Raw genomic sequence first — 11890 nt, forward strand, 5'->3', positions numbered from 1 at the left:
AAAATATTACACCCTTTGGGGCTGATCTCTTCCCACCACAATAGTCGTCATCTGTCTTGCCCGCGTTTCCTTTCTTTAACGCTGCGAACTCGGTACTTCCCAGTAATATGGTTGGAAAAACGCCGAAGTTGCCCTTCAACCGGATGCAGAAATCTCCTGCAGTGTGTGCAGCGCTTTCCTTTCACTTGCTGTCCCTTGCCGCGGCATTGTCATGGTGCCCTTTAGATGGATCCCACACAGCGTTGGCCTGTCCTCGCAGTGTAGCGCCAACAATAAAACAGAAGACATGTTTAGAGCGTCCACAAAGGTACCTTTACTGCCATCCATCTTGCGAACTGAGCATATCTTTTTTTTTTGTTCAGAAAGAAAGAAATCACTCGTATATCGCCGGTGGTTCGATTTCAGTCACCAAGCACGTTCCAATATGTTCCGGTTGGTCCACCTTGTGACGGCACGTGCATCCCTCGCCGCACTGGGTTCCATTTCCCACAGGGTTGCACTGTTACACAAAACGGAGAGAAACAGATCGAGACAACCGGTGAAACAATGACGAACAAGTGCCATGATCAGTTACTTAACGAAGAAGGTTCGTCAGCGTAATAAAAAAAAAACTCAGAGAATACGGCATTCTCCTCCTCAAAACGAGGCTCCGGCTTCTATTCCTGCCGTGGTCGCCGCACTTTGATGGGAGCATAATTTATAAAGTTGTCATAGTTGTGTACTTTGATTTAGGCCCGCGAGGTCAAGATTATTCCAGAACTTTCGATTACGACGTCTGTCATAGCAGCAGTGTACCTTTGGGACGCCACGCAAGCCACGTAAATTCCTTAAAATAAATTTATTTTTCCACTCAAAAATAACAAACTCTCGATCCATCCTGCTCCATATGCCCAACCACAAGACAAACCACACATCACCACTCTGAATGCTTAACTCCCTATGAAACAAGAACTAATGCTCTCAACTTTTCCGTTTTCCCCCGTACTATTGAAGGATGGAACGCACTACCATTATCATTGTTAAACAGCAGTGACTCAATTGATCTGATCAATTTTTCATCTGCTAATTTTGCAACACAAATGTGAGCGTTTTGTTTGCTTTCTTCTGAACGCATGTGTACATATTTTTTTTGAAATTTTACCAGTCTTGCTTGGGCCCGCATGAGCCTGCAGTATTTTGTAAATAAATAAATAAACCGTTAACGTAACCAGCACACCGACACTTTCAAAAAACAATTATTTTTACGAATGTGCATTTGAATGCTTGTAGGACTTTTCTTCTTTGAATTACACAGGTGGTAGGGTGAAAAACCGTAGTTGGAGAGAAGGAGTTAATTTCGACCATTTGCGGGGCTACCAACTGCCATAGAAATGTCATTGTATGGGTGTTCTTGGACTCGATCCAAAGAAGAAATCCTCTAGTGTAGTAACCACCTCATGCTGATCAGATAAACGTCATAACAGGCAAGCAAAACATTGTCGTGAAGGTCAGCCTGCACAAAATAAATCAGGCAATATGGAAAGTCCTACACCTAGCAAAGAGAATGTGCAAGAAATACGGAAATTAGTGAAAAAACGGAGCACACAAGAGCTATAACCTAAGAATTTATAAGCACGGAAATTTAAGAATATTTCGGATGATCTCTTCTAATGGATATATACTTTTTAATGAGATTTACCGATGCGAGTATGTTTTCTCTACTACTCGTCTTCTAAGCATGGCTGAACGAATTTATGCAATTTTCAAAACTTCATCCGTTGTTTAGTTCTTGTAGACAAAAAAAAAACGTTTGAGAACCCAACCCGCTTGATATCCAGGAATGTGGTTAGCGTGCTTTGGGAGATGATTATTGGTGGCACCATTTTGCGCTGCGTGCACCTTGCCTTACCCGTACGCGAGAGCCAACCCGTATTTCTAGCACCACTTCCTCAAGCGTCCGACGTGAATCCCATGCAGCGTCTGGCACCGCTTGCAGCCACACAGCGTCCGAAACAAGAGCGTCTGCGCTTCGACGGTAGGCGCAGCGTTTCATCGAAAGCTTCTAAAAACGACAGTTTTTTAGAGGGAGAAACGCGACAATGCTGCCCTTACCACTGGGCCACCTTACATTACCGCACGGTACCACCTCTGCCACCGTGCTGTAATGGCTCTCGTATCACTGACAACAATGGTATCACCACACGGTAGTACGGTAGCACCATGGGGCTTTTACTGCTGTGTTAGACCGCAAAGTCCTTGGGATTCGCCTAGGAAAACGTTTACACACTCAAAATCATTGGTGGTTAGTTCCCAATGAAATCTGAACGCTTTAAAAAAATTAAACTCTCGGGTTCTACTTGCCAAAACGACGGTTGAATTATGAGGCAAGCCGTAGTGAGGGATTTCGGATTAGTTTTGAACAACTGGGGTTCTTTAACGTGCCCCGATTCAGTATACGCGGGCGTTTTCTTCATTACACTTCCATTGAAACGCGGCCGCCGCAGCCGGGATCCGAACCAGGGCCCTCGGGCTAGTAGCGCAACGCCATAGTCACTACGCCCCCACGGCGGGTAGCAAGCCGGTTAAAAATTGGTGGCACACCCGTGCTTTGAAGGTGATTGGCCACGGTAATACGATTAAGATTATTTCTTGTGATGGCCGTTTGAATGATGACGAATGTGCTTTATATGTTATGATGAATAATATGATATTACTTCGTTCAAACCAATTGGAGGTTGGTCGCATGCATTTGCTCTAAGCGAGTGGGGCAGAACTCCGCCGGCTCCGCCCCCTAGCGGCGGCGGATGCGTTCTTCAAACTCCTGAGCGGTAGCCAGCTTCTTTGTGTGTGGCATGGAGACGGTAAAACAAAAGCTACACGTGCCGAGCGTTTCAAACAGCTGGCTGGCTTTGGAACAAGGCAACCATGCGCGTGAGTGCGGCGTAATGGTTAGAGCACCGGACTGCTGCGCTCGACGGCACAGCTTAGATCCCATCGTGAGCCATGCGTTGTTTTCTTTTTACTGCGAACAGCGGCGGCCACTCGCCCGTTCAGTTCCGCCATGTTGAAGGCACAAATAGTGAAGAAAGAAAGCATCACCATGTCTTTTAAATATTATTCCTTAAAAAGCTGTTACCATTAAAATAGGTGACGCGGTATACAGATTGTTCACACTAGATTTGTTTTTATTTCTTGTGGTAAATATTTCTGCATTCGACAAAGTACCTGACGAAAAGCTGCTCCTAAAGTTAGAACGCACAGGCATCGCCTCTGATATTGTTGCGCGGAATCACAGTAGGTAAACTATTTACACGTGTGTCTACAAGGGGTAGTAAGCACTGGCCAACCTGGAAGCCAGCCAACACCAAGCAAGGCACATCGTCGTCCTCAGCCAGAGGCCGCTTATGGGCTCACTCACTAAATGCAAGTGCCAACATCATCTTCTTCGAATAGATCGTAGGTAATATTATTCGATGGATTTGAGTGTGCCTTTTCAATAGCCAGCAGTAAGTATAAATAGGCTCTTCGTCATCGGGGTGTCCCTCAAGGAAGCGTGCTGGGCCTTTTATTGTTCTCTATTTACAGAGATGATATTGTGTCAGCAGTTCCTGATGATGAGACAATGAAAACATTCGATAACTACTGCATTATATTAAAAAAATGGCTGTGGCTTAGCTAAGGTTAAGCCCAGGATGCGAAGCATACTAGCCTTTATTTTAGTTGTTGAACCACTGTTTAGCCTGGTGAACTGCTGTTGCTTGGCTATATTTGGTTCGGCTAGACGAAGAAACAACTCATGCGTTACTCTGCTTCGCCTTCAAGAGTGGAACGCGATAGCGTTCCCGTCAACCCGCCAAGGGGTGTAAGACAATGGGCTACGGCGCAGCGACTACGCGCCCCACATTGGACGCGGTGAGCGTCGAGCAACGCAGCGTTGGGCGCGGCAACGAAATGTGCGCCTGAGCAAGCGACGCACGCCTGAGCCTTAGAAACAGCTCGTTTCTAAGGCAACACCGCATTCACTAGAGGCGCTTTTGTACCGCTTTGAAGCATCGTACTCGTGGCTCAGTGGTAGCGTCTCCGTCTCACACTCCGGAGACCCTGGTTCGATTCCCACCCAGCCCATCTTGCAAGAGTTGAGCCAAAGCCATCTAGAAAATCAGTCTCTGTAGAACGCCGCAACCTTAGCTTCTCATTCCAACGAGCAGCTCTGTCTCCAGGAGGCATCTCACCTCGTGAGTGTCTATCAGAGGCAAGCGCAGCTGCTTATATACCGCCGCGACGCCGCGAGCGGCGGCGCGAGTTGGAGCCCCGTTTCTCCTCTGTCGTGACGTCACGGTGTCACATGGTATTGAAGGCGACACCGCCGCGCCTGAGGAGCTGGGTTGAGCTCTCGTAATGTGCTTCGCATGAAAAATCTCGTCACCAAGCAACCGTGACTCATTGCAGAGTGCTGTTTCCACTACTGAAGAGTGGTGCAAGCGTTACGACGTGTGCCCTAACAATGAAAAAAATACTTCGCTTATGCGTATAGTGGGAAAGAAAGCTCCCAGTGTTTTTTTCCTATCACCTACAAAGTAGCTCTATTTCAGGAGTTCCAAAATGCCAACATCTCGACGTGATCATTACCAATTGCTTAAGCTGGTCTATACACATATCTGACGTTTGTGTGACCACCGTAAGTTATGGTATTTAAATAAAAACTCAAACGAGCCCAAGCAAGTATTAAACTTCTCGTATTTGATGCATGCGTAAGAAGCAAGCTGGAATACGCTTCCACAGTGCGGGAAACGCCCACTAAGCAATAAGTCATTAGGCATGAGGGCGTTAATACAAACGGGGCTAGATTCATTTTCGGGAAGCACAGAAGAGAGGACTGGCCATCTCATTTATTGCAAACAAATAATATCCAGGCAATGGAAGTACAACGTAAGGTTGGTCGTCTTGCATTTCTTTATATTATTTCATTAGGTATAATTAAGGTAACAACCCCGAATATCCGCAGCCTCCTAGGAATTAACGAACTCGTCAAAGCCACAGTCACTCATTAGCTCTATATCTTGCAGGCTTGAAGTCATACACACAGTTGTCGTTTTCTGTTATCTATAGAACAGTCAGATGATTTACCATTCGATACATGTATTTGAATCTAACGACCGTTTGCCTTCACTGGAACGCCACTTTAATAATCTGTGTTTTCATATGTTGCTCACCAGGCGTGTTGTTTGCTACTGTTGATATTCCTGTTTGGATAACTTGTAATCTTGTATGATGTCACCCCTCCTGCTTGGGCCAAATTCTGGCCGGCAGTATTTTGAAATAAATAAAATAACTCTAGCCTGATTTTGACTTCTGAGCTCTACGTTACTGTCAGGCGGTCTTAGCTGACACGGCCGCTCACTCACTGTAATCAAGTGAACATTTAAAATCACACAAATCTAATTAAGTACTGCGCATACAGCAGGCATATATCCAGAAACATTTATGCCAGCAACATACAAATAATACCTCGTTTGTAAACGGTTTTAGAACGGTTACTGTATTTTTATCTAAAACGGTTAACGCCAGTGCTTGCTGCATTCGGCGCAACAATGTCTAAAAAATAAAGGCTACTTTCATATATCTGTTTTATGAAATCGTTCATTGTAGTGAAATGAATGTGATGTGTGTACGTAGGACATGCTCAATAACGTGGGAGAAACTACAGTGGCATTGGCATGTAGAAAATATCACAGCTAAGAACAATAAGCAAGGTTTTACTTTAACATAACCACTTATCCGCACCATTCTCACTAATTATGTTGCTTCATTTATATTGTAGTGCTCTCTGATATAATGCCCTTGACACGTGGTACGAAGAAACGCTGTTATATTTTATACAACACAGGTACCCACTTATAAAGACGGCATGGAAAATTGTAGCAGCCTGACAGGAAGGCTTAGAACTTCAGACGCATACATTTTTTTGCACTTATTTTTCGTACCAGTCTCGTATAATAAGACTTCCGCAAGTATGCCTGAAGCTTCTCTCACATGTACTACAAAAGTGCTTTTGCAACGGTTAATGTGTTGAAGTTTCAGTACTTTAAAGCTTCTCTTAAAATACTGCTGGCAGTATGTTTTCACGAGGATAATATTCTTCATTCTTTCGCTTCTGCATCCTGTCAAAGGTGCCCACAATTTGGTTGGGCGCCGTGCAATCAGAAATGGAAAATAACAATTTTTTTCTTCTTTTTTTGCAACATTGAATTTTTCAGGTTTCTTCTTTTCTTTGTTGTAGTTTTCATATCCGCTAGCAATTTATTGTTATAATGTTAGTATTACCTGGGCGAGGCATCTAGCGTGATTTTCAACTCCAGGAAAACTCCATATTGACGCCCTGAAAAAAACACAAGAGAGGATTAAAATAGGTGCAAAATAAAGAGATCGTGTGAGGTGTAAAGTGCAGCGACGATGGGGCACACATTGAAACGCTTTCTTGAATTGTTTACTTAGGCTTGCATTCATCGTTTCCACAAATGAAAGTGAGACAACAAGCTTGGGACAGGTTTCCGACCACTATGCCTGATGTGCGAGAACCAAAACAAGCAAACCACCAAGACTGTTCAAAAAAGAAGTCTGGTTGTTCGATGACGCCAACTTCCGGGTAGGTTAGTGTCCTTCCAATCGTCTGTAGCTCCCGTAGTTGCCGAGAACCAGGCTGGGAGAGCGCTTGTACCTATTTTACCTGCAGGCACACAGGGGCAGCACTAGCCTGCCTGCCACAGCAGCGGCGTACGGTCGACTATTTTACCCACGCTGCGGTGTGGGGTCCGGGGGTGACTAGACACCCTCTCAAATCTCTATAGGGCCCTTTTTCGAGGTGAGGACACATATAAACTATAGAGCGCCAGGCCATGGTACATCTCCATCCCTTATAATTAATAGCCGGGTTTCCGGCAGCCCCGGGATTCGAACCCAGTTCGGCGTAAGACGCTAGATAACATCATTATAACTTCCAGCCCTAATACTTACATTTCATTAGGACAATAACGCAAATTTGTTAGCAACCTGAACAAGCAGACACACATGGACTGATCATTGCACTCCAGATTGTACACCCCATAAACGACAGAGCTCAAACGAGATGGCAGTACTCAGTGGTAGGAAACTAGAAATTGTCAAGAGGCGCCCTCAAATGTAATGGGGAAATACCTTATTATTACCAGCGTGATCGTACCATATTACATTAGCACCTTCATACTAGTCATTCGTCAGTATACAGGATTTCCCAGCTAAATGTAACCAATGTTTTATTAATGACCGAGTGTGCTCGTGGACACAAACGAACTCCGCGATGTTGAGAATCACGCAACATAGTATGCGGTATTCGTTTGCCAAGTCAATTACTTAATATAATCTAACTGCATAACTATTTTAAAATATTGACTTAAACCAGAGAATGCCATATGAAAGTTGTAGATCACATTTAAAAGTATCCAACGGAAGGGTTTGCAACTAAGTATCATTGATGGAGCTTCTTGTACCCGCCCTTAAAGAAAGCCCTCGAAATACAAGAACAACCGCGTGACAGCGTCGCTATTTCAGCACTCTCAGACGTTCGATCGGGAAACGACATCCGCTTGTCTCTGCAGCGCTGTCCGGGACGGGTTTGGCGTTTGCGGTGGCCGCAAGGAAAGCGCCTGCAGCTGCTGGCGTGTCATGAAAAGCAAGCGGGTGCCGCTTCTGTAGGAAGCAAAGCCTGACTTACATGGAGCCTTTTTGCACGCGAAAACACACATCGCATGACACTAGCATCGCCGTTCCCCCAAAGTGCACCGTCATGGGCTCAAGAACCAGGCGCGGGAAGTGTATATGTAGCACCACTTGGGCGGCACGGCCGCGCGCATTTCGCGTGCTGTGAAGCTGCATGCGGGCCAGGCCTACATTGTGAGTGCGTAAATATAACAATATTACTTTATTTCTTGGATGCAAAGATAACAGCCCGGTCATTACCGTGCAAAACTTGATGAAATAAAACCTAAAAAGCGAATCATGCGCTACGGTAATTAGCCGAAAACAAAATACGTAGGGGCAACGGCATCCGTTTCTTCAGGATTGCTGCTGTCTTGGGGCAACAAGTTCATGACAGAAGCGGTAGCATCCGTCATGAAAGGCATGCGCTGTGTACGTACACAATCTTCGAAATTAGTCTTGACGGGCACCTCACTTTAGTCTTTCCACATTACCCCCCCCCCCTTAAGATGTGCTCAAACAAGTCTCCTTCTGAGGCGACGCAGCACTGACACAGCTCCAAACCTTCTGCCGCTGTGCTCTTGACGATAACTTCAGGAATTTCGCTGTAAACTTCGGCAATTCTTCTTTTTAGTGCCTCTAGTGTGGTAGTGTCGGTTCGATATACGCGGTCTTTGACGTATCCCCACAAGAAAGAAGTCGAGTGGGCTCATGTCCGGTGACTTTGCAGGCCATGATCCTCGTTCGTGCCGCCCGGTCCACTGTCCTTGGAAAGCCATGTCACACCAGCCTCGAGCTTCACTAGTGCGGTGGGGGTCGCACCATCATGCTGGAACCATCAGTCCCAAAGACCCTTCAGGGGAAAGCCATTGCAGAAACTCTCCACTGGACCACTAAAAATTGAATTCCGTCGAGTCATTGTTATCCGTTGAGCGACAGGTCGTAGAAGACGGGAGCAATACTCCTACCGTCGAAAATTCTGCACCACACCTTAAAATAGCCACTGGTACTGTTGGTTGGATTGTACCAACCATAGTGGGTTATTCTCGCTCCAATAATGGGCGTTATTGTGATTGAGCTGCGCGTTTCTGGAAAAGTTTGTTTCGTCCGTCCACAGAATGTTATAAGCCTGGCTCATCGTCGCACTAGATCAAAATCTAGTTGCTGAAGCCCAATCGGCTGTGGAAATTATTGTCCTTTAATTTCTGGTGGAGTTCAAGATGACACGGATGAAGCTTCGCCTTCTTCATGATGCTCCAGGCAGTATATTTTGACATCTGTAGATCAGCACTTAAGTTACGAACGCTAACGTGAGAGTCCGCAGCCATGAATGCCGGGATATCTGTGCCCACGTCTTCGCTTACACTGGAATTCCTGCGCCTTGTCTTATTTAACGTCCTCCTTCCTCAGTGCCAAGGCTGGTATAACTTGGAGGCGATTCTCCTATTGCCACCCGCTGCTCCAAAGGCCATGTTTGCCTTTTGCCCACTTGTAAAGTGCATTCTTCTCGTGTTCTCAGAAAGACAAAATGAGCAGATGCCGTTGTGTAAATTGGTATCTTTCTTGTTTGCATGCGTCTTTCCTAAACTCGCTCGCGTCCCACATCGCGATCGGGTGCGCAAAGCAAGTGACGGCGATGGAGGTGAGTCGCGCTTCGACGTGACATGGTATAAATATATGATTCCCTCCACTTGTGGAATGAAGCACGAGCACACAAGGCAGCAAAAAATAAAAGCTCGGGCTTGAGTTGAGTCGAGTTGACCGTATAAGTGTTTAATCGTGAAGAAAAATACAACTGTCATGTTCTTCTATTCGTTCGCGATCAGATCTTACTAGCCAGAGTTGCTGGTACGTATCTTGCAGAAACGCCAACGCCGTCCCAGAAAGCACTGCAGAGACAAGCGGATTTCGTTTCTTTATAGGTTGTCTGGGGGCGCTGAAATAATGACGCTATCACCTCTTTTTGGCATATTGCAGGCTTTCTTTAAAGGTAAGTACAAGATGCTTCATCAATGGCACTTAGTCGCAAACACTTCAGTCGACCATTTCTAAATGGGATCTACAACTTTCGAATTGGCACTTTCCTGGTGAAGCCAACATTTAAAATGTTGGGTGATGCATCATACTAACTAATTCGCTTTGCAAACGAAAAAGATATCGCAGACTAGACCGCACGATTTTCAACACCACTGAGTTGGTGGCAGCCCCCTAGGCCAGTCCACGTTTTTAAATCTTTGGGCACATTTAGCTGGGGCAGCCTGTATATCAGCCCAACGTGGACCATTTTACAAATAAAATGGAACATACGCTGAAGCTATATCAGATTGAACTGTTTTCATTAAGGGTAGACATCTAGTACATTTACAAGATGTGACAACACAACGCATCCTGCGCATGCACCCTGCTTACTTGTTCACCACTCATCTGAAGTCTTTACAGTTTACTAAAGGCACTACATGTAACTATACAGTTTCTCACGAATCGCCGGTAATGGCCACCGATTGTGTATTGAGCAGTGGGAGATTTCATGCGGTCAGTTCCGAAATATATGGTATATATGAAATTTCTTATACTATGAAATAACATTATCGGTTAGAACTGCACAATATTAAATAGTGGCTTGTACTTTGTACTCACTCAGTGCATGAAATGACAACAACTGCCACGAAAATGAAGCACAGCACTGTCTTCTTCATTTTGTTTCGCTCCACAAGCTCCCTCAGAAGAACGATGTTACAACTTTGTAGAATGAAGATCGAAGGAGCGAAAGTCAACTATTTATACCCGTATGAGCTGGCGGGGACGCAAGCAATCATTTTGTTCGCCGTCACATCTGTGCTTTCTTCCTGCTTCATTGCCGTGGCAGCGGGAGGAAGTGATTAAAACCTGTTCTGAGAAAGAAGGCTACGCAACTGAGGAAGCTCAAAATCTGAGAAGTTTCGTTGACATTAGCTTCACTCACTGATGGCAGACGTAAAGGCGGCAGGCATACAACGCACAAAGGAATCTTGAAAAAGATAATACTTTTATTGGACGAGCCTGCGCCAGCTGAACAAAGAAGCAACTCGGTGGCGCCGACATGGTATCTCCCAGTAGGCGCCTGTCGGTCCAATGGCACGGCGCACATCCGGCTTCCAATTAGGCGGCGAACACTGTGCAGGATAACGCTGGTGGCTATCGCGACATAAGGCCAAAACCCTAATCACAGCCACTACAGAAAACGTACAACAAAAGGACAAACGGATATGCCTTACCCCGGAGCTCAAGTCACATAAGCTGCTACACGAATCACCAATCAAAAACAACACACCACCGAGCAACTTCAGAGCTGACACATATAATTCTTCACACGGCACGTACAAGAAGTCCTCAATAAAAGTGCAGCAAGCAAACCAACTCATTGCAATGCCCTCTTCTGTTCTTTGTGGAGAGCAATATCTTGATCCTCAAAACGAAAAACGTGAGCAAGAAGTATATACCCGAAACATCGAACGAAACAAGAAAACAATAATTACAAGAGAGCAGAATGCATGCAGGCGTAGCTTGTAGAAGTTCTTCTCTTCTCATAGGAATAGATCAAAGGAGATACCTCGATCATCATGCAATGTAGCCTTAATTCATTGGCCATAATGCTAAAGCAAATTATGGCGTTTTACGTGTCAAAACCACTTTCTAATTATGAGGCACAGCGTAGTGCAGGGGCCGTATAACGTAAAACTATTCCTATATGTTTTTATTCCAATCACCTGACGTCAAATTTGCGTAACCGCCGACGCAAGCGTCAGGCGGTCACCCACAGGGTTGTCTCAACAGACGAATCAAATGCCCCCCTCTTTCACAGGAGGCCACTTTTGTTCGCTTGAAAAACGAATAACATTGCCTGCGCTGAGAGGCTTGTCGTATCTAATTGGTTCACAAGAGGCGAGGACCATGCTCAAGTGGAAAGGGATTCGATGGGGCCGAGCCACTGCATTGAATATCGATAACCGGATGAAGAGGGTGGTCCGCTTTCTCTTACTTAGCTTGCGGAGGCTCGTTGACAATCGCGGCGGCATGCAACGGAAGCTTAAGAATGACACTAAAACGGATCCTCAGCAAAGACTTGGCAGAACGAAGTCGCAAAGGTGCCGAAAATTTTCGAAAACGTTACATGGCCACGCAAAAAGTTTTATTACAC

General features: G+C 45.4%; 1 long non-coding RNA gene across 1 annotated transcript; it reads right to left on the reverse strand.

Moving 5' to 3' along the window:
- Window positions 1-289: 289 nt before the first annotated feature.
- LOC135900535 (uncharacterized) lies at window positions 290-10506 on the reverse strand. Its single transcript, XR_010563897.1, has 3 exons — window positions 10351-10506; window positions 6304-6358; window positions 290-499 (listed from the first exon to the last, which is right to left on the reverse strand). It is a non-coding gene; the product is annotated as an uncharacterized lncRNA (long non-coding RNA).
- Window positions 10507-11890: the final 1384 nt, after the last annotated feature.

This window comes from Dermacentor albipictus, chromosome 5, assembly GCF_038994185.2.
Source record: "Dermacentor albipictus isolate Rhodes 1998 colony chromosome 5, USDA_Dalb.pri_finalv2, whole genome shotgun sequence".
Classification (NCBI taxonomy): domain Eukaryota; kingdom Metazoa; phylum Arthropoda; class Arachnida; order Ixodida; family Ixodidae; genus Dermacentor; species Dermacentor albipictus.